The following is a 19726-nucleotide window of genomic DNA, read 5'->3' as shown; positions in this document are numbered from 1 at the left end:
TCGAACAGGGACTGTGGCGGTTCCGTTCAGCACCGCTGACCAGGCCACTAAAAGTCCAGTTAATGGTGCAAAGGGGGTTAAGGCAGGCTCCCTGCCTGCCCTGGCTCTGTGTGGCTCCCAGAGGTGGCCAACATGGCCAGCTTGTATGTGCAGGGGCAGCCACAGGGGCTCTGGACACTGCCCCCACCCCAAGTGCTGGCTCCGCAGCTCCCATTGGCGGAGAACAGCAGTCCATGGGAGCTGCGGAGATGGCGCTTGTGGGTGCCAGCAGTGCATAGAGCCTCCTGTTCCCTTCGCCTGGGACCCAAACATGCCAGCCACTTCCGGGAGCCATGTGGAGCCAGGGAGCCTGCCTTAGCCCTGCTGTGCCACCGACTGGGAGCTGCCGGAGTTAAGCGCTGCCTGGCTGGAGCCTGCAACCCAACCCCCTGTCCCAGGTCAGAACCCTCTCCCGCATGCTAACTCTCTCCCAGAGCCCACAGTGCTCACCCCCTCCCTTACCTATATCCCAGCCTTGAGCCCCCTCCCAGAGCCCACACGCCACACACCCTCCCACACCCCATTGCCCTGCCCCAGCCCCAAGCCCCCTCCCACACAAACTCCCTCCCAGAGCCTGTACCCCAAACCCCTCATCCCTGGCTCCACTCCAAAGCCCAAACCTCCAGCCAGAGCCCACACCCCCTTCTATACCCCAACCACCTGCCCCAGCCCTGAGTCTGCTCCCTGAACCCCCCATTTCTGGCCCACCCTGGAGCCTGCACCCCCAGCTGGAGCCCTGACAACCTCTTGCACCCCAACCCCCTGCTCCAGCCTGGTGAAAATGAGGGAGGGAAGGGGATAGAGTGAGTGGGGGGGCAGGGCCTTGGGGAAGGGGCAAGTCAGGGGGTGGGGCAAGGGTCTTTGGTTTTCTGCAATTAGAAAGTTGGCAATCCTAGTCAGGGCCTTAGATTGTAAATTACTTGGGGGCAGTACATGTACAGTGCTTAGGACAATGATAAATATAGGTTGCCACAGTCTTCCTATGGACCAGGACTGAATGTTCCCGAGGTTATAATGCAGTTATGTTAAATGCTAAAGTCAATCTGTGACCAGGAGATAAAAAAAGCAAAAAAAAAAAAGAGTTTCTGGATAAGTGATTTGGGACCTGTGGAGAATTAATGGCAGAGAATGGGGTTTCTTACCATCCTTTTCTTGGATGTTTAGAAATCCTGAGGATAGAGAGAAAAGTTAGGACTCTGGGCTCCAGTTCTTCCCTTCAACAAGTTCATGGTGATTTCTAATTAATTTTTTTAGCTCCTTCACTGTAGTGGGAAGTGTTTCTTTCATGGTGCACATATGCATGTGAGCAACATATGGAGGGGGGAAGGAAAGCAGTTAGCACTCCTTTTTCCTAAATCCCTGTCTTGCCAACTTTTCCCTAGAACAGAGAGGAGTTTTTTTTTTCTTTCCTATTTACAACAGCAAGCAGACTAGTTAGATGTCATATGGCTACAGCATAGCAGAAGTTTAGGAAAACAGACTTTTTTGTGTTTCCCATTAGAAGGAGAAAGGAAAAAGCCTGCTACACTCTGGACTTTCTTTTTCCTCAATACATGATAATGATCAGTACTTAGGTAAGAGCTGGCTTTCACTCATTCAAATAGTAAATACGAGTTGTTTCCTCTTTCCAGCCTGACACAGGCACTGTCAGCTACTTCCTAACAACTTACTTTCCATAAGGTCCAACTGCAGCTGATTTAAGGCCTAATACTCAGCAGAAATAAGACAGGTGTCAGGACTTTGTTCATGGGTATTTTGCTGAATAGCAGACCCAGCAGGACCCTATTCCAATAAGGCAGGCTGTTTTGGCATAATGCAACAGTAAAAATTCCATGAGCTAAAGTGGGTCAAATTCTGCCCTCAGGTGATTGCACAGGTATAAGCAAGGAAAGAAATTGTTCCCGAGTCTGGATGTATTTGACATGTTGGCACTTACACATTGTTGCTCTGTTTTGTACCTTTTTCCTTTGCTCTCACTTTGAGTCATCCCTTTTCAACAGGTTTGTCAATCAGCAAAAGGTGCTCTTCAGCGTAAAAAAATTAAGTTTAGTGGTTTCAGAGTAGCAGCCATGTTAGTCTGGATCCGCAAAAAGAACAGGAGTCCTTGTGGCACCTTAGAGACTAACAAATTTATTAGAGCATAAGCTTTCGTGGACTACAGCCCACTTCATTGGATGCATATAGAGTGGAATAAATATTGAGGAGATATATATACACACACATACAGAGAGCATAAACAGGTGGGAGTTGTCTTACCAACTCTGAGAGGCCAATTAAGTAAGAGAAAAAAAAACTTTTGAAGTGATAATCAAGATAGCCCAGTACAGGTCTGTACCCAGAAGTCACCTTCTACAAGACAGGCCCAACAAAGAAAATAACAGAACACCACTAGCTGTCACCTTCAGCCCCCAACTAAAACCTCTCCAGCGCATCAGAGATCTACAACCCATCCTGAAAGATGATCCTTTACTCTCACAGATCTTGGGAGACACCTGTCCTCGCTTACAGACAACCCCCCAACCTAAAGCAAATACTCACCAGCAACCACACATCACTGAACAAAACCACTGAGCCAGGAACCTATCCTTGTAACAAAGCCCGATGCCAACTCTGTCCACATATCTATTCAAGTGACATCATCATAGGACCTAATCACATCAGCCATACCATCAGGGGCTCGTTCACCTGCACATCTACCGATGTGATATATGCCATCATGTGTCAGCAATGCCCCTCTGCCATGTACATTGGCCAAACCAGACAGTCTCTATGCAAAAGAATTAATGGACACAAATCTGACATCAGGACTCATAATACTCAAAAACCAGTGGGAGAACACTTTAACCTGTCTGGTCATTCAATGACAGACCTGCGGGTGGCTATCTTACAACAGAAAAACTTCAAAAACAGACTCCGAGAGACTGCTGAGCTGGAATTGATATGCAAACTAGACACAATCAACTCAGGATTGAATAAGGACTGGGAATGGCTGAGCCATTACAAACATTGAATCTATCTCCCCTTGTAAGTATTCTCACACTTCTTATCAAACTGTCTGTACTGAGCTATCTGGATTATCACTTCAAAAGTTTTTTTCTCTTACTTAATTGGCCTCTCAGAGTTGGTAAGACAACTCCCACCTGTTTATGCTCTCTGTATGTGTGTATATATATATCTCCTCAATATTTATTCCACTCTATATGCATCCAATGAAGTGGGCTGTAGTCCACGAAAGCTTATGCTCTAATAAATTTGTTAGTCTCTAAGGTGCCACAAGGACTCCTGTTTTTTAAGTTTAGTGGGAAGTTGAAATATTGCTCAAGCAGCCTCATCCTGAAAATGAGACAACAGGAGCCACAGAGTGTTCCTCAAACCATTGTGCAGTTAGCCAAATGCAGGCATCGTAGGCAGTTATTTGTGTAACGTGTTTCTGTCCTGCTTAGTTAAATGAGTTATCCTGAAATCAACCTCATTCTTCAGTAAAAAGAGTAGAGTAATAAACCTCAACCTTGGCTTGAATTATTGGCTTGGGGGAGTGTGTATTTGTTTGGATGGGAGGAAATACTTGGTCCCAATCCTACAGAGATCCTGCAGACTTCACTTTGAAGCTAATGAAACCTGTGTCCCAGTTTAGTCTCATGCTTAAGTCTTTGCATAATCAGGGCTAGGGAATAGGGGTGTATAAGAGCAACAGACATGAGGAGGATTCAGAATGTATGAGAATTATGAGCTAACTAGAGATTATTCAAACTTTAATAGGCTCAATTCTATTTCAAACTAGGCAAATGCACATCCTGGTGAATTTATGCACGGCTGAGTCACAATCAAATCAGTCCCTGTACCTTAAAAATACTTTTTTGTGATCAGTTTTTTTTATTGAAGTCAGCTGTGATCAGATTCTTTGTGTGATCAGGACATTTTTATTGCTGAAGGGCAGAGGAAGGTCTTTCTCTGTTGCTGTTAGTCTGTCGTAGATCCAGAAACTGTTTTCCTCATGTAGAGTAATGTTAAACAATGATGTAAAAACAAATGCTGTTAATGCCAGCGACTACTTCCTACCAAAAATAATTCTCCTTTCTTGGAAGGGTGGGAGCGCTAATGCTAACTGGCAAAAAGAAGGGTTTCTTTCTACATTCTACCTTTTTTTGGGGGGGGAGGGGTTCATAGCCACTGTTGGTGGCTCCACATAGTAATCAAGCATGTTGTTGTTTTCAGTGCCACTGTGCCTAACAATATGCACCCACTTGGTTGGCTTATTTGTAAAGATTGATCATTACAGTTGTTTTTGTGGGTTTTAGTACTGTAAGGCTTTCAGGATATAGGGCTTTTCTGGCTGCTGAAGCCAATCTCCCCTATCTGTTCAGGCCAGAGGGAGAAAAACTATAGTTAAAAGTATATATATCTATCTCACAATTGTTAGCTACTCTGAGAGTATTTAATGGAATGAGATCAGAGCAGTCAAGCTGATGAAAGGTTTCTCAATTGTGAATAAGGGCAGCAAAAAAGCTATGGGCATATTTATTTACTATACGCTGAAAACCAAAGTAGCATCTCATGTATGAGACCATTTTTATGCTTTAAAACTGTAAAATACTCCATATGTGTGTTCATCTTATTCTTCTTGTTTTTTACATGTGAAGACTTCACAGTACCTTGGAAAACATTGGTCACAACTTCTTTTAGGTATAAACTAAGTTAATGTAAACTTGATTGCACAACATCCTAAAATTTAACAGCAAGCATCTGTTTATTCTTTATATATATTATATATTTTTCTTTTTAAAAAGTTCCTTTGAAAGTTGAGTAATGAAAAAACCCTATTCCATGTGGAACTTCCATGCATGTAAAACTGAAAGCCAATGTCTAGATGAGCTCTCCCCTGCCATCTTTTGATGAACTGGGTAAAAGACCTCAAGAGCAAACCATATTTGCATAGACACACCTACTTTGTGTAGGTGATCAGCAGACAAACCTGCTTTGCCCAAGTGACCAATTTTGGCTGTTTTGAATTAAAATTCACTTTATTCTTGAATGCAGGGACAATGAAATGTTATCTTTTGGGGGCAAAAGAACTGTATGTAGCATGCCCTAATTAAGGGAGGTCACCCTAACTTGCACCTCACTTGCTAAGCAGGGAGTAGTGATGCCAACTTCAACTGGAACTCAGAGGTGAAGATTTAGACTTTGGCCTGGAGGCTGTTTAATGAGTTCTGGATACTATTTGGTACTTCTATTTCAATATTTAAAGCTATAGCTGACCAGATTCCAGTTAGTGTCCTTGTTTCTGCTAATCAGCAATTATAAGAGCTGAAATCACTGATGAGTATGTCTAGAGGGCTGACCCTTAGCTGCAGCATGGAGCTAGCAGTGCAGTAAAAAGTAATGCAGAGGATGTAGCAATGAGGTTACCTGCTTTCTGGTGAAATCACTAAGAATGGGGATAAGGGATGGAACCTCACAATACATCACAGCTAGACGCAGAAGTGGTAGCAAAGGTGTCAGCAGCATTCTTCAATGCCCCTCCTCCCCTTCAGGAGTAGGACCTGAACCCATGTGAATGCACCCCTGAATTCTGGCACTTTGCTGAATTCAGACAACCTGGGGTACAGCAGAGGGAAAGGGGAGTGGTGTGTTCAAGGGATATTCATCCTTTGGACTTTCCCACTGCAAAGTGGGAAACTGAGACACAGGTCACTGCCAAAGACACAGTGGGGCAGGAGTTTACTTATGGTTTGCATAGTTTTGAATTGCTGATGCTGTGTTTTCCCAAATTAATGCCGAGTTCCCCTCTCCCTTTTAATAAATGTTTTCTTTTGTGATACACAGACTCAGTGCTTGCCAGTGGGGAATCATTGCCTCTGAGAGGTGCTTGGGTGGTGTTTAGTTTTCATGGACTTCTGGGTGGGGCCTCAAGCCGGTTCCCTTTTGTAATGTTAAGAGGAACCCAGATATTGAACCCAGCCCTTGTTGCTGCTGACACTGCCTGGCAGAAGGGTTACATAAATTCCATGTGTATATATTTTATGGGGGCTGCACAGCAACATTCAGATTGTTTTACTACTAATAATGTACCCCAGAACGTAGAGGCCACCCACAGCAAAGATAAATAAAACTTCATTTCCGTGTTCACATTTCAAAAGCCTATTATTTAAACCATACCAAATTCCATGCAACTTTTGGACTACTGTCTACTGTGGAAAAAGGACATTCAGCAGACATTCGCTTTTTCCAAACCCACGCCTGTCAAGTTGAAAATTCACTTTCAAACCTGATGAACCACTTTGGATTGAACAATGATTTTTAAAAATTGGTTGCAGCCAATACAACCCCCTTCCCCCCCAAAAAAATGCCAAAGAGGTTGTGGCAGGAGATTTGTAATTGGTGAAAGGCATTTATAATTTGAAGAATAAATGTCCATATTTCCTAATGTTCTTTGTCTCCCCCTCACCAGGGGCATGGGTCCAACATGCAGCTTGTAGTCCTGTGATTAGTCCCACTGAATCTTGGTAGATTAATCAAAAGCCAAGTAAAAGGGCTTTACTTTGGGTGCAAGTGTTATTCAGCTGAGGGACTCCTAAGTTCTTTGGTTTGGGGCAAGTTGTGTAATTGTGGTATAAGCACAGCTTTAAAACAAACCAGAACTTTTGGCAAATCAGTCATCGGAAATATTTCCTAACCACATTCAGCCTGTATTGGTGGAGTAGCGCTAACACTCTGTGCTGTCAGGGAGGAAACCTGCACTCAATTCCCAACACCAGTCTGTCAATTCTCTGAATCAGCAAGAGCTGGGACCATTTCAAAAGCAACATGTTCAGTCCTCATGGGAAGAGGAAGTGCCTCACATTTCTTACCAGTGATTCCAATGGCTGATTAAAGAGCTGCTGAAGAGAGACCCTTCTAGTCCTTAGCCACAGAGATAGCTGCGGGCAAATCCCTTGGAATCTGGACTCTGAGTCAGACGGAGCTTGACCTCAGCGCTGAATCAGAATAAGGAGGAAGTGAGGCCTGCTCTTGCTTGTCCCCACAGAGAGAGCACAGAGCAAGTGCCAGTTTGTCAAGGAGGAGGAATGCACTGGGAGAAGAGATATGGGAATGTGCTGTGATGAACCTGCTAAACAGAAGACTGTGTGTCAAACCCCTCCCCACTGCACATCCACTTCCTCCTGGCCAGGTAAGAGAAAGGACCTGATGCAGGAAATAACCAGGCCCTAAGTTTCCCCATCAGCCCCTGTTTCCACTGTACTTCCCTTTCCCTTGACTAGTTAGGAGGAAGAACCCTGATTCAGGAAGAGACGAGATGCTTTTGGGAAGCAGCTATAGCAGCACTACGATTGAGCCCCCAAGAAGCCAGATGCAGAGAGGAGCCCCCAGGAACTGTAGGCAGAACCATGTGTGGAACAGGCTGCAACTGCCAGACATCACAGCCAGGTAGGGTTACCAATTTTGGTTGGATGTATTCCTGGAGGTTCCATCACATGACATAAGCTTTAATTAAAGATTAATCTTTTATTCCTGGAGAGTTGGCAACCCTGCAGCCAGGTGCAGGTCTGTATGGGACATATGGGGGAGCAGCAGTAACAGGGCATGCAGCAGGGCCCCCAAGGACATGCCACCAAGTGTCCCTGGCCTGGAAATCTGCATGCTCTGACTTGCTTCCATAGAGACTAGAGTGGACACTTCAAGCACTGGGCCTCAACAGCCCTGGCTCTTGATTGCACTGCCCTGAGAAGCCCAGCCAGGAACTGCTATTGCTCACTTCAAACTAACTGTTTAAGGCACCTCAAGGGTTTGGTGAACACCAGCACTGAGCAGTCTTCATAATTACAGTGAAGAGAGGGGAGTGAGTGAAAACTTCGAGTTCAGATAACTAAGTTGGGACTGTTTTCCCAGAAGGTAGGAAAACACCTACATCACCTCAGTGGGGGCTCAAAGATTTCTGGCAGAGAACCTGTGGGTTCTCTTTTCTCCTGGCCCCACCCCCAAAAGACATTATTCAACACAGAGGTTCTCAAACTCTGTGGCATTTGTGGCAGTGCAAGCTAAGGGATGACTGGGGAGGACATAGGGTGCTGCTGGGCGAGGGCTCAGAATGGAGGGGCTGCTTCCTCTTGCCTACACCACATTCTGCTGCAGTAAAGTTCTGCTTTCACACAGCAGGGAGAGAGAGCCATGCAGTCAAGGCAGCTGGCTCCTCCTTGCCTTCCCTGGAGCAGAGCAGTCTGGGCACAGCAAAGTGGGCTGCGTCAGGTGGGTAGACAGGAGGAGAGAGAAGCTTCAGCAGAGCTGAGGCAGGACACCAGAACTTCTGCTTCCCTCCACATAGCACACCCCGGGCACTAGCACCCCCTGAGCTTCAATGAGTTTTCCTCAGCTTCCTGCCACTCATGGAGGGATCCCAAGGCCCAGTTTGCATAGGTTGCTCAAAACAATCTGCCACCAGGAGTCAGGGGGTGAAGGTCCCAGCAAGGTGGAGAGCCCCTATACTGGGAGGCCTGGGGGTCTGTGTGTGAAGCCCTCCATGTAGGAGAACATTTTGAAAATAAGAGCACCAGGCAAAGTCTGGTCCACACAGACTGCAACGAACTATGTTGCAAAACCTGGTTACAACCTTGGTTGCACCAGGTTGTGTGTGGAGTGTCCCTGACATGAAGCTGGGAGGAGGGTCTCCGTGCAATATATGGGTGGAACAATGAGGGGGACAATACAGGAGAACTGGAGACTGGACATTGGGTGATGGGAGGGCCAGGATGCAGGAGGAGACCAGAACACAGGAGATAAATGGGATTGAATTCAGGATGTGGTATGGGGAGCTAGGATATGGGGGGAAGGAGGGGACTAGGAAAACAGGGAGCAAATCCTGGGGCTGATTGGTTGAGGAGATAGGACACAGGGGAAGATGGGGTATGATGCTAGAGAGGGAGGTGTTATAATATTTGGGACTACAAATTTACCCTAATTGTAAGCTCAATTTTGTGTGTGTGTGTGTGTGTGTGTGTGTGTGTGTGTGTGTGTGTGTGTGTGTGTGTGTGTGTGTGTGTGTGTGTGTGTGTGTGTGTACACATATAAAATGGAAGTTCAGATGTTATAATAATCTACACTAACAAATATTGCTGGAAAGTAGGTCAAGTTGTTTTCAGGAATGAATGTAATAAACAGGTGCAAGAGAACTAGGCAGACAGACTGAATTAGTTCAAACAAAAAGGCCACACTGATATAATTCAAGGACTATGTTAAAATCACGCTTGGTAAAAACAGAACATGTGGAACCTGAAATTAATGATCCAAAATTGGTGTGTCAGATCTTAAGCCTAATTGGTGAACAAAATAATGAGAGGATGTTCTATTCCATCTGCAACATCCTTAAAGAAAGAAACTATACAACAGTAATTAAATAGTAATACTGCCACCAACACATCCTTTTGGGAAAAGGAGGATATACAAGTTTCCCCGTGTTAAATAAACCCCTTGGTTCCTCAAGAGGCATTTAGTCCATATGAAGACAGAGCCTTTCATCACGATTTGTTTTGTGTTTGTTCCAAAATAAACAAAAATCTGAATTTGTTTTCAGAACATTTCCCCCCCCCCTTCACATAAAATGTTTCACATGTATTAATAGCTTCCATTTTAGCTTCTCACCACATCAGTATAGTATCTGATTCAAAGTAACACGAGGAAAACACAGGCAGCTCTGAAAACATTTGTCTTATCCCCTGGATATTCCTGCTAATTTCTCCTCCCTAGAGGATACTCAGTGCCAGTTCAGATAGATTTTTCAGGCCTTTCTCTTCTCAAAGGTAAAACGTGACTGATCTCCCGCAAAAAAAAAGTGCTTGATACTTAGAATTGTTTATAAACATCCAGACAACACCAGTCTGATTTTCTGAGGGGCTGAGTACCTGCAATTCCCACTAACGTCAATAGCAGCTGTGGATGCCGAGCCCTTTTGAAAAATCTAGCCACAGGCTTCACTGACATACGTGGAAAACAATGGAATATAGGACAGAAATAAGTCTCAATTTTTATCAGCTAGACTGTTCCTGAAGTCTAAGGCAAATTTTTATGGTATGCCTTCTGGGGCAGTTTTTGTCCCCCTTTTTTCTTTATAGCTATGTTAACAGTTTCCAGATGTAGCTAACAAACCTTCTAAAAATGCCTTCCCATCCATTCACCCATAGTAACTCAGCAAAAATAAATTGGAAAAACCATTATGAAACTAAAACAAAAATATGCAAACTATTAAATGGAATCAGTATAAATATGGTATTAGTACCACAGATTTAAGCAAGGACATTCATGGGGAACAGAGTATGATTACAGCATCCTTAACCACTGGAATGGCCTGAGGGCCATTGGCAGTTGGGTGTGTCACCCTTCTGCCAGGTGGAGTTGGCAGCAACCACGGCCGGGTTCAATACAACGATACAACACAGAACTGGCTCGAGACCCCACCCAGTAACCTGGGAAAGTTACACACCACCCCATGGGCGCCTCTAAGAGAGAACACTTAGACTCTGTGCTTGTGAGGAGGGAGCGTTGAAAAGAAATTTTTACTAAAAAGGAGGAAAGTAACCCGGCATTAGCTTGGGAAAATGCCACAAGCAGGATTCAGGAGCATAAAACCATGAGAAATGCCTGCACCCCAGAGTATGATGTGCAGTGTTTTTTTTTGCCTCAGCTTCTTATGTCCAATAACCAAAAGTTCCTTTAATGTACCCCTCCCTCCTGCCTTCACTGCACCCCACTCACAGTTGTTGTTCTTGGTCAGTGAAGACCCAGAGTTCAGAGGTATATCTGCATAAATTCACCTCCCACTCTGAGGCAGGGGGAAGGCACCTTGCTCACGCCACTGTCTGGGTGCTTGCTCTGGCATCAGCTTCTCTGCTGGCCACAGGCCACTCCACCAGCCACTTGCTACTGTGCACCCTAAGATGTCTTGAGGTCCCACCACTTAACACAGCTCTCAGTGATTTCAGCTGTTAGTGGGGGAGCCTCACTGCTAGTGCAGGCTGGGCAGTCTCTTTCATCAGGGACACGGTCCCAAAGCAGGTCTAATGCTTAGACCCGATTATTGGTGATTTCGGCTCTATTGGTCTGCAACAAAAGACTCCATTGAGTCTTAATCACGCCCACTCGGCCTAGGTGGGCAACTGTCTATGCAAACAAGGTCAGTTCATGAAGTCTTCTTCCCCAGCTTATCACAAGATGTCAGGGGAGAGCTCATGCAGACCCTGCTTCAAAGTTTAAATTAGAGCAGCCTTCAGGCTTCTCAGAGTCATGCTGTGGACTGCATTGGCCCCTGGCTTGACTCAAGATCAGGGGAATGAAGGACTTCTGAAAAAAATCAGTATCAAGCTGGGTGCAAAGAATTTGGGGAGCACATAATTAGTAGCTATTTCTGAAAATCTTGGTCTAAATGACTTTACCACCACATAGGAAATATGGGGCACAGCCAGGATTGAATTCAGTTTTCCTGGCTGTCATTCCCTTAACCACAAGCCCATTTTTACTTGTATTCCCCTCACTACACATCTTCCAACTTCTTCAGTGAATGAGGCATAGGCTCTATGGATATCAGCCTCATTCACTGGGGCCTGTGGAAATAAAAACACCAGTATTCGATCGTAAAATTACAGCTATTGTATAGGGTTACCATATTTTGTGCCTCCCAATGGAGGACACTCCCCGGGGCCCCGCCCCGCCCCCAGCCCCGCCCACGCCCCAACTCCGCCCCCTCCCAAAGTCTCCGCCCCCTCCACTGCTTCCCGCGAACATTTAATTCGCGGGAAGCCTGAAGCAGGTAAGGGGTGGGGGTGGGGGTGGGGGAGGAGGCGTGGCCCAGGCTGGTCCCCCGGCGGCTCCAGCCTGGGTCGGCTCGGGCCCTGGGGTGCTGGCCCCGGCCGACCACCCCCGGCGGCCCGGCGCACCCCCCGCGGGTCCGGCCCGGCTCCCCGACCCTGGCCCCCGTACCCCGGACCCCCGACCCCGGCTCCCGGCCCGGCCCCGTGACCCAGGCCCGGACCCCGGCCCCGCGACCCCGGCCCGGCACTATGCGCCCGGCCCCGCACCGGCCCCGGCCCCAGACAAAGAGGCCCCGGCCGAGCCTCGTGATTTTCCTGGACATGACCGGCTTTTGGGGATTTCCCCCCGGACGGGGATTTGAGCCCCCAAAAGCCGGACATGTCCGGGAAAATCCGGACGTATGGTAACCCTACTATTGTAATACATGGCGAGTCAATCCCTGTTGCCAAGAAACAGTTTTTGCTCTCATCTTTGGTTTCTGTCCTTTGCTTTCAGCAAACTGTCTGTGCCTCTCCTGCTTGTACTAGGAAATTCCCTAGCCCAAGGTCACTAGCTCTTCACCACATGGACCTTGTGTTCTCATTCCCACTGCTAAGTACATACTAGTTTAGGTGAGCCTGCACATTCACCATCTTTTCTGCAATTGCTCTGCAACACAAGGAGGTTTGACGATACCCAATGTCTACCATAGCTGGCCCCTCTGCTAGCCCTCATTCAGTCCTGGCCCTTGGGACTGGTGAGACTTGGGTTTAATTCTACCACAGACTTCCTCTGTGAGTAAGTCATTTAGATGCTGTGGGCACATCTTCACAGCAATAAAAACCCAATGGCACTGAGCCTCAGAGCCTGTTTGTTTGGTCTGTCTGTTGCTAAGTATACTGAGGTTTTTGCATAATAAATCACAGAATAAAATTCCACTTTGCTTCCCTTGTCCATAAATCTTAACTATTCTAGTTTGTCATATGATTTTCCCTGAAAATAAGTTTCCTGTAGCCCAGTTGTGCCCCATGGCAGGGTTAGTAAGTCCATCTACTTATTCTCCAGTCAACATACAACAGGTGAAACAAGAAGGAAATGTAAATGAGATCAAAAGATAGGTTCAAAAGGATGCATTAAACCATCTGGAATGCCACAAGCTGTCAATCACAAATACAAGACACACTGTAATTTTAAATGGAATTTCTTGTTTCCCTTTCTTTTCAAGTTGGAAGAAGTTCACTTTAGATGGACACTTGGCACTCTCTTTGAGAGAAGGTTCATTGTTCTGTGGGGCTAGGTCAGACAGATTTCAAGGAAGCCCAGATACAAACACTAAAGGTTGCAACTTTTGTTTTAGGAGCTCTTGAGTAGATTACTCTTCATTTTCCCCTTGTTTCGTAACATACTTTAACTTGTGCTACATCTTGCTTTAAGTGAAGCAGAACAAGTTTAGGAGAGTCTGAAATTGGTGATTTGTTTGGCTTTTAGTTTTTTTTTTTTAAAGAAACTTTCTTTGATTTCAAAAACAATGACACAGTTAGAGACTAAAGGAGTTGACTTGTTTGCTATTTGAGCTCTTGGCATCATGTTTGCAATTCAGATAGAATGAACAGGATTGGAAATGTAAAGAAAATAAACACATCTTTGGCAGTCAAAGTCAAAACTGCAAGTAGAGGATCTGAGGCATTCAATAAACTCATTGCAACATTGCATACTGACAAGCAATGCAGTACTCCAATACCATTGCTTTTTCTTGCTGGTCAATAATATTAAAACAAGGCTGACAAGAAAACCACCTTTTGCATAAGAAACTTACTTAACAAGTTCAGACAATTGTTTTTGTTCTATCTTTACATTCAATTGATGTTCACCAACATTCATTTCTGAGATATACTCCTCTGGAAACAAATACATTTTTGACAGCAGCTAGTACTCTGTACTTGGAATAACCTATGCAACAAGGTTGAGGTTTTTATAAGGGGACAGAGAATTGATATATTGCAGACTTTGGGGATAGGTAGGGGAGTTTAAGTAGTTTTTGAAGGTTAGCTAAGAAATGCCACTGTTTGGTTACTGCTGTCACGGTCTAACTTTGATAGCATTTTTAGTTATCTGGTGAGGTGTCCATAGCCTTTATGTCAACATGCTGAAATCAAAATAAATAAAATTAAGGACTGGTGTTTGCACATGGTATTAGAAAATATTTCCCTGTGGTGGTGGTGTCTTGAATGGCAATCAAACTTTGTAACTGTTGAAAAAAAAATTAAGGAAAAAAATCCTCTCATTTCATTAGCTCTGCAAGTGTTTGTTTCTCTAAAACAGAAATCAACATACACTTCTATCATTAAAAAATCATAGCCTACATGAGCTCAGCAATCTCTCTCAGTATAGGAAGCAACAATTTCAGTTATGCAAACCCTGAAAGTCTATCAGCCACACAAGTCCCTAAAACACTTTTAAAGTACAGACTGTAAATCTAGACAGACTTTTCACTAGAAGTCACACAGATGCTTACTTCCTTTAAAGTAAGAAGTGCACTCGTGCAAGACTTGTAGCCTTAAAATCCCATCTGCCCTACAACATTATTATTTTTAAATTTTAACAGAAATTCTTTGTTAACCGATGGAATTCATCCAGCAGATCAGAAATTAGCCCTGCATGATACAAGGCATTTCCTTTTAATTAACCGATTAATTAGAAACAAAGGTCTACCCAGAATAGGTTCTTTAGCAGATTCTCCATTCCCTACTACCAGAAGTAGTGATATACAAACATTACTGTAAAAATAATGAAATAATAAAAGCTAGAGTTAAAGTGAAACTGGAGAATGTTTGGGGGGTAGCAGAGAATAAATTGAGGGGGGGAAAGGAACCAGTAACAAAAGATAAAGCCCCTGATCCTTCAATAAGCTGAGTGCAGACAGAGCCTCGAGTCTGCAAAGCCTACTGAGGTCAAGGGAGCTTTGCGCAGTGGTTTCACACAGATTGCAAGCCCTTAACTATAGAAGCAATAAATCGATGAGTTACTACAGAATGTACTATATTTGTGACAGGAAATCTCAGGTACGTGAAGCTAGGAAAAATACAAGATCCGTCCCCGTCCCCCCCTAACACACACACCTTGCATATAACTATTACACAATTTAAATACAATTAATTTGTTGCCAGCTCTTTCACAATCCGTGGAAGTTCTCAGACTGTGGTCTGTGGACCACCAGTGGTCCGCAAGCTCCATTCATGTGATCTGCGGATAGTTCCCTCTAAGATGCATGCCTGGGCGGCCGCACACAAGAAAATGAAGGGCCACCCACCTAATTAGTTGAGCCATGCAGGTGTGGCTTTGTTGCCCGCCCTAAAGGGCTCGAGGGGACAACAATGGTCCGTCGCCCGGTGTGCTTGGCACCAGTAAAGACACCGAGGGGAGAAAGCAAGCCAAGTTTATTTCAGAGCTCTGAAATGGCACTAGGAGACCATCATGTCTCAAATCGAGTGCAACAAATACAAACAACTTTTACCTTTTATACTCCAAACTGTTTACATACATCTCTTTGTCTGGCTATTCCCCCTTACCCCTCCCTTCCAGACAACTGTTACAATAAGCTCTACATAAGCTTGTGAGAAAACTCTCAGTCTTTGCGACCTTGAGTTAGACGCCTGCAAACTAACTACCCCGCTTCTTATCTCTATTATTTCTGCTAGTGTGAGTGAAACTGCAGCCATCTGCTAGAAAGCTGACATTACATTTCTGCTTCAGAGCATGTAAGCAGTTAGCACAGAAGTAGGTGAGAGTTCCCAAGATGGAGTTTGGGGGTTCAGATAGGCCCAGAGCAAAAGAGCTTCATCGGCACTTGTGGCCTTCCACTCTCCCGAGTTACCTGGTAGCTATGCCTAGTGGATCCCAACAGCTTCACTAATTAGGTACCTGGACCCTGGAGAAGATGCACATGTAAGATGAGGTGGTGGCTTTGGGGGGGGGGAAATAGCAGGTAGGTGGGAGAGGGCAGCGGGGAGAGAAAAGGGGTTGGGGGGGGAATTTGGGACATGCAGGGCTGTGGCAGCCAGAGAAAGAGGTGACTTTCCCCAGCCCCAGCTTGGGAGCTGCCATGGCAGGGGAGAGACCCCCCCCCCCCTTCCCAGCTCCAGTGCTGCTGTGGCGGGGGAGAGAGGGCACATCCATCGCATTAGAAAGGTAAAACTACTGATATTAAAATAGGAGTTGTGTGCTCTTATTTGTAGAACAAAACCCGTTTTTTATTATTATTAAGTTTTTTTTAATAGAGCTTTTTATCCAAAGCACCTTACAATAGTTAGCTAACGGTACAAACAACATTTGGAAAGATCATTAAGTGGTCCATTGAGACCCTCAGCAATTTTCAAATGGTCTGCAGAAAAAAAGTTTGAGAACAGCAACAAGAGCATGAGCTAGTTTTGTATGGTATGTTCCTTTCCCCCAGCTTTCGTTTGTTTCATCTTTATATTTTTAGATCAGATGCCTCTTGGGTCAATGACTTTGGAGCTGATTCTTCATTCCACTACAGTCTTTTGTTAGTGTTCGGATGGCATGAAAATAGGGAAATGCAATCCCTGAATGAATAATCAGGAGATGAATGAGTTGGTGTAAATAGGTGATATGGCATTGAGGATACTGATATTAGAATGCTGTATATAATTGAGGCCTTCGTGCTTTTAAAAGCATGTTGAAAATTTGGAGAGGATACAAAAAAGCCACAAACATCATTGGAGGGCTGGAGAAAATGCCTTTCAGTGACAGACTTAAAGAACTCCATCTGTTTAGCTTATCAAAAACATGATTGATTACACTGGTCTACAATTTTTGAGAAGTCGTCTGCTTCAGAGATAAAATGTGCTATTTATTATGTATTTTGATGTGCTGAATTCAAATATGACAATTAAAACTACTGATTGGCTACTGTTTAAGATATTTAAGTTTTTACATTTTATGTCTATGTATATTGTGTAGATAGAGTTTTAATCTACAATGGTAAACCTAGGTCTTTTCATGTGTTTATGGTTGCTTTACATGATAATATTTCACCTGTCCTGTTTATGTAACACTTTAAAAATCAGCAAAAGGGTTATATAAATAAAATTTATTATGAAACAAAAGGCAAAAAACTATTATGTACATAGTTTAGTCCTATTCAGTGTCTACTCAGTGCTTCTTGGCTTGTCTCTTGTATTCATTAAATGGAGCATCTCTTGTCACTGTCCAGCAATAGTCTGCAAGCATTGATGGGCTCCATTTGCCCTGATAGCGTTTCTCCATTGTTGCAACGTCCTGGTGAAATCGCTCACCGTGCTCGTCGCTCACTGCTCCGCAGTTCGGTGGAAAAAAATCTAGATGAGTGTGCAAAAAATGTATCTTTAGTGACATGTTGCAACAAAGGCTTTTGTACGCCTTGAGGAGGTTTTCCACCAGCAACCTGTAGTTGTCTGCCTTGTTGTTTCCGAGAAAATTTATTGCCACTAACTGGAAGGCTGTCCATGCTGTCTTTTCCTTGCCACGCAGTGCATGGTCAAATGCATCATCTTGAAGAAGTTCACAAATCTGAGGACCAACAAAGACACCTTCCTTTATCTTAGCTTCACTTAACCTTGGAAATTTTCCATGGAGGTACTTGAAAGATGCTTGTGTTTTGTCAATGGCCTTGACAAAGTTCTTCATCAGACCCAGCTTGATGTATAAGGGTGGTAACAAAATCTTCCTTGATTCAACAAGTGGTGGATGCTGAACACTTTTCCTCCCAGGCTCCAATGACTGTCTGAGTGGCCAATCTTTCTTGATGTAGTGGGAATCTCTTGCACGACTATCCCATTCGCAGAGAAAACAGCAGTACTTTGTGTATCCAGTCTGCATACCAAGCAAGAGAGCAACAACCTTCAAATTGCCACAAAGCTGCCACTGATGTTGGTCATAGTTTATGCACCTCAAAAGTTGTTTCATGTTGTCATAGGTTTCCTTCATATGGACTGCATGACCAACTGGAATTGATGGCAAAACATTGCCATTATGCAGTAAAACAGCTTTAAGACTCGTCTTCCATGAATCAATGAACAGTCTCCACTCATCTGGATTGTGAACGATGTTGAGGGCTGCCATCACACCATCGATGTTGTTGCAGGCTACAAGATCACCTTCCATGAAGAAGAAGGTGACAAGATCCTTTTGACGGTCACAGAACATGGAAACCCTAACATCACCTGCCAGGAGATTCCACTGCTGTAGTCTGGAGCCCAACAGCTCTGCCTTACTCTTGGGTAGTTCCAAATCTCTGACAAGGTCATTCAGTTCACCTTGTGTTATGAGGTGTGGTTCAGAGGAGGATGGGAGAAAATGTGGGTCCTGTGACATTGATGGTTCAGGACCAGAAGTTTCATCTTCTTCCTCGTCTGACTCAAGTGAGAATGATTCTGGTGCATCAGGCACTGGCAGTCCTTCTCCGTCGGGTACTGGGCGTATAGCTGATGGAATGTTTGGATAATGCACAGTCCACTTTTTCTTCTTTGGCACACCCTTCCCAACTGGAGACACCATCCAGAAGTAACAATTGCTGGTATGATCTGTTGGCTCTTTCCAAATCTTTGGCACTGCAAAAGGCATAGATTTCCTTTTCCTGTTCAACCACTGGCGAAGATTTGTTGCACAAGTGTTGCAGCATGTGTGGGGCCCACCTCTTGTCCTGATCTCCAATTTTGCAGCCAAAATAAAGGTGATAGGCTCTCTTAACCATAGTGGTTATACTGCGCTTTTGTGATGCAAAAGTCACTTCACCACAAACATAGCAGAAGTTATCTGCACTGTTCACACAAGTACGAGGCATCTCTGCTCACTTTGGCTAAACAGAAATGTGTCCCTTTGCAAAATCAAACACTGACAAATAAGAGGGCACGACACTGTTTGATTTCTAGAGCTGATATAGGGCAATTTGTTCAGCAGAGTGATGTAAGCTTCGTTATGATTGCATCATCCATGACTTCTAGGAATAACATGATGCAATTCATATCATGTATGATGCAATAACAGCTTCAGATTGCATCATTCATTGTTTTGCCTAAAAAGCAAGTACTGTCCAAACCCAGTCATAGATTTATTCATAGATCCAGTCAAAGATGTATTTTAGTCATTTCAGGTTTAAATTGAGATCCCTTCCCTTTATAACTCACTTATCCTCCGCCTTTCCCAAGTCAAGGGTCGTATATACTGACCCAATAGCATATCTTGAAAACTAGAGCCAATCAACAATTTTAAGCATCATTTTCGTTCTCAGTGACCCAGAATTAGTAAAGTTTGACTACATTTATTTCAGAAGCATTTTGGCTGTAGAGCAGTGTTACAGTGTACAAGTACCTCCATGGGGAGAATATACCAGGTACTAAAGGGCTCTTTAATCTAGCGAAGAAAGGCAGAACAAGAACCAATGGCTGGAAGCTGAAGCCCGACAAATTCAAAGTGGAAATAAGGCACAAATTTTTAATGGTGAGGGTGATTAACTGTTGGAATAAGTTACTACGGGAAACAGTGGAATTTTCATCACTTGATGTCTTGAATTGAAGACTGGATGCCTTTCTGTAAGATATGCTTTGGCCAAATACTAGTTTTTGGACTCAGTACAGGGGTAACATGGTAAAATGTAAGGGTCTGTAGGCCTGAGTTATGGTCCCCTCTGGCCTTAAACTAATAATCTAAACCCAGGAGAACTGAGTTTCAGGGATTCCTGGAGCGCTGGGGAAATCAATGAGTACCATGGAGATGGCATGATGGCTCTACTCCACCTCTGTCCTAGCTTCCTGGTGTGAAGGGTGTTCCCATCAAAAAAGGGATGTGTCTGGAATGCTCCTGCACTCCATCTTTCCCAGCTGTTGCAATAGCCCCTTATGGCTGTAGGAAG

The sequence above is a fragment of the Chrysemys picta genome, chromosome 1 (assembly GCF_011386835.1).
Source record: "Chrysemys picta bellii isolate R12L10 chromosome 1, ASM1138683v2, whole genome shotgun sequence".
Lineage (NCBI taxonomy): Eukaryota > Metazoa > Chordata > Testudines > Emydidae > Chrysemys > Chrysemys picta.
The sequence above is the reverse complement of the archived record's forward strand: the minus strand, read 5'-3'. Positions refer to the sequence as shown.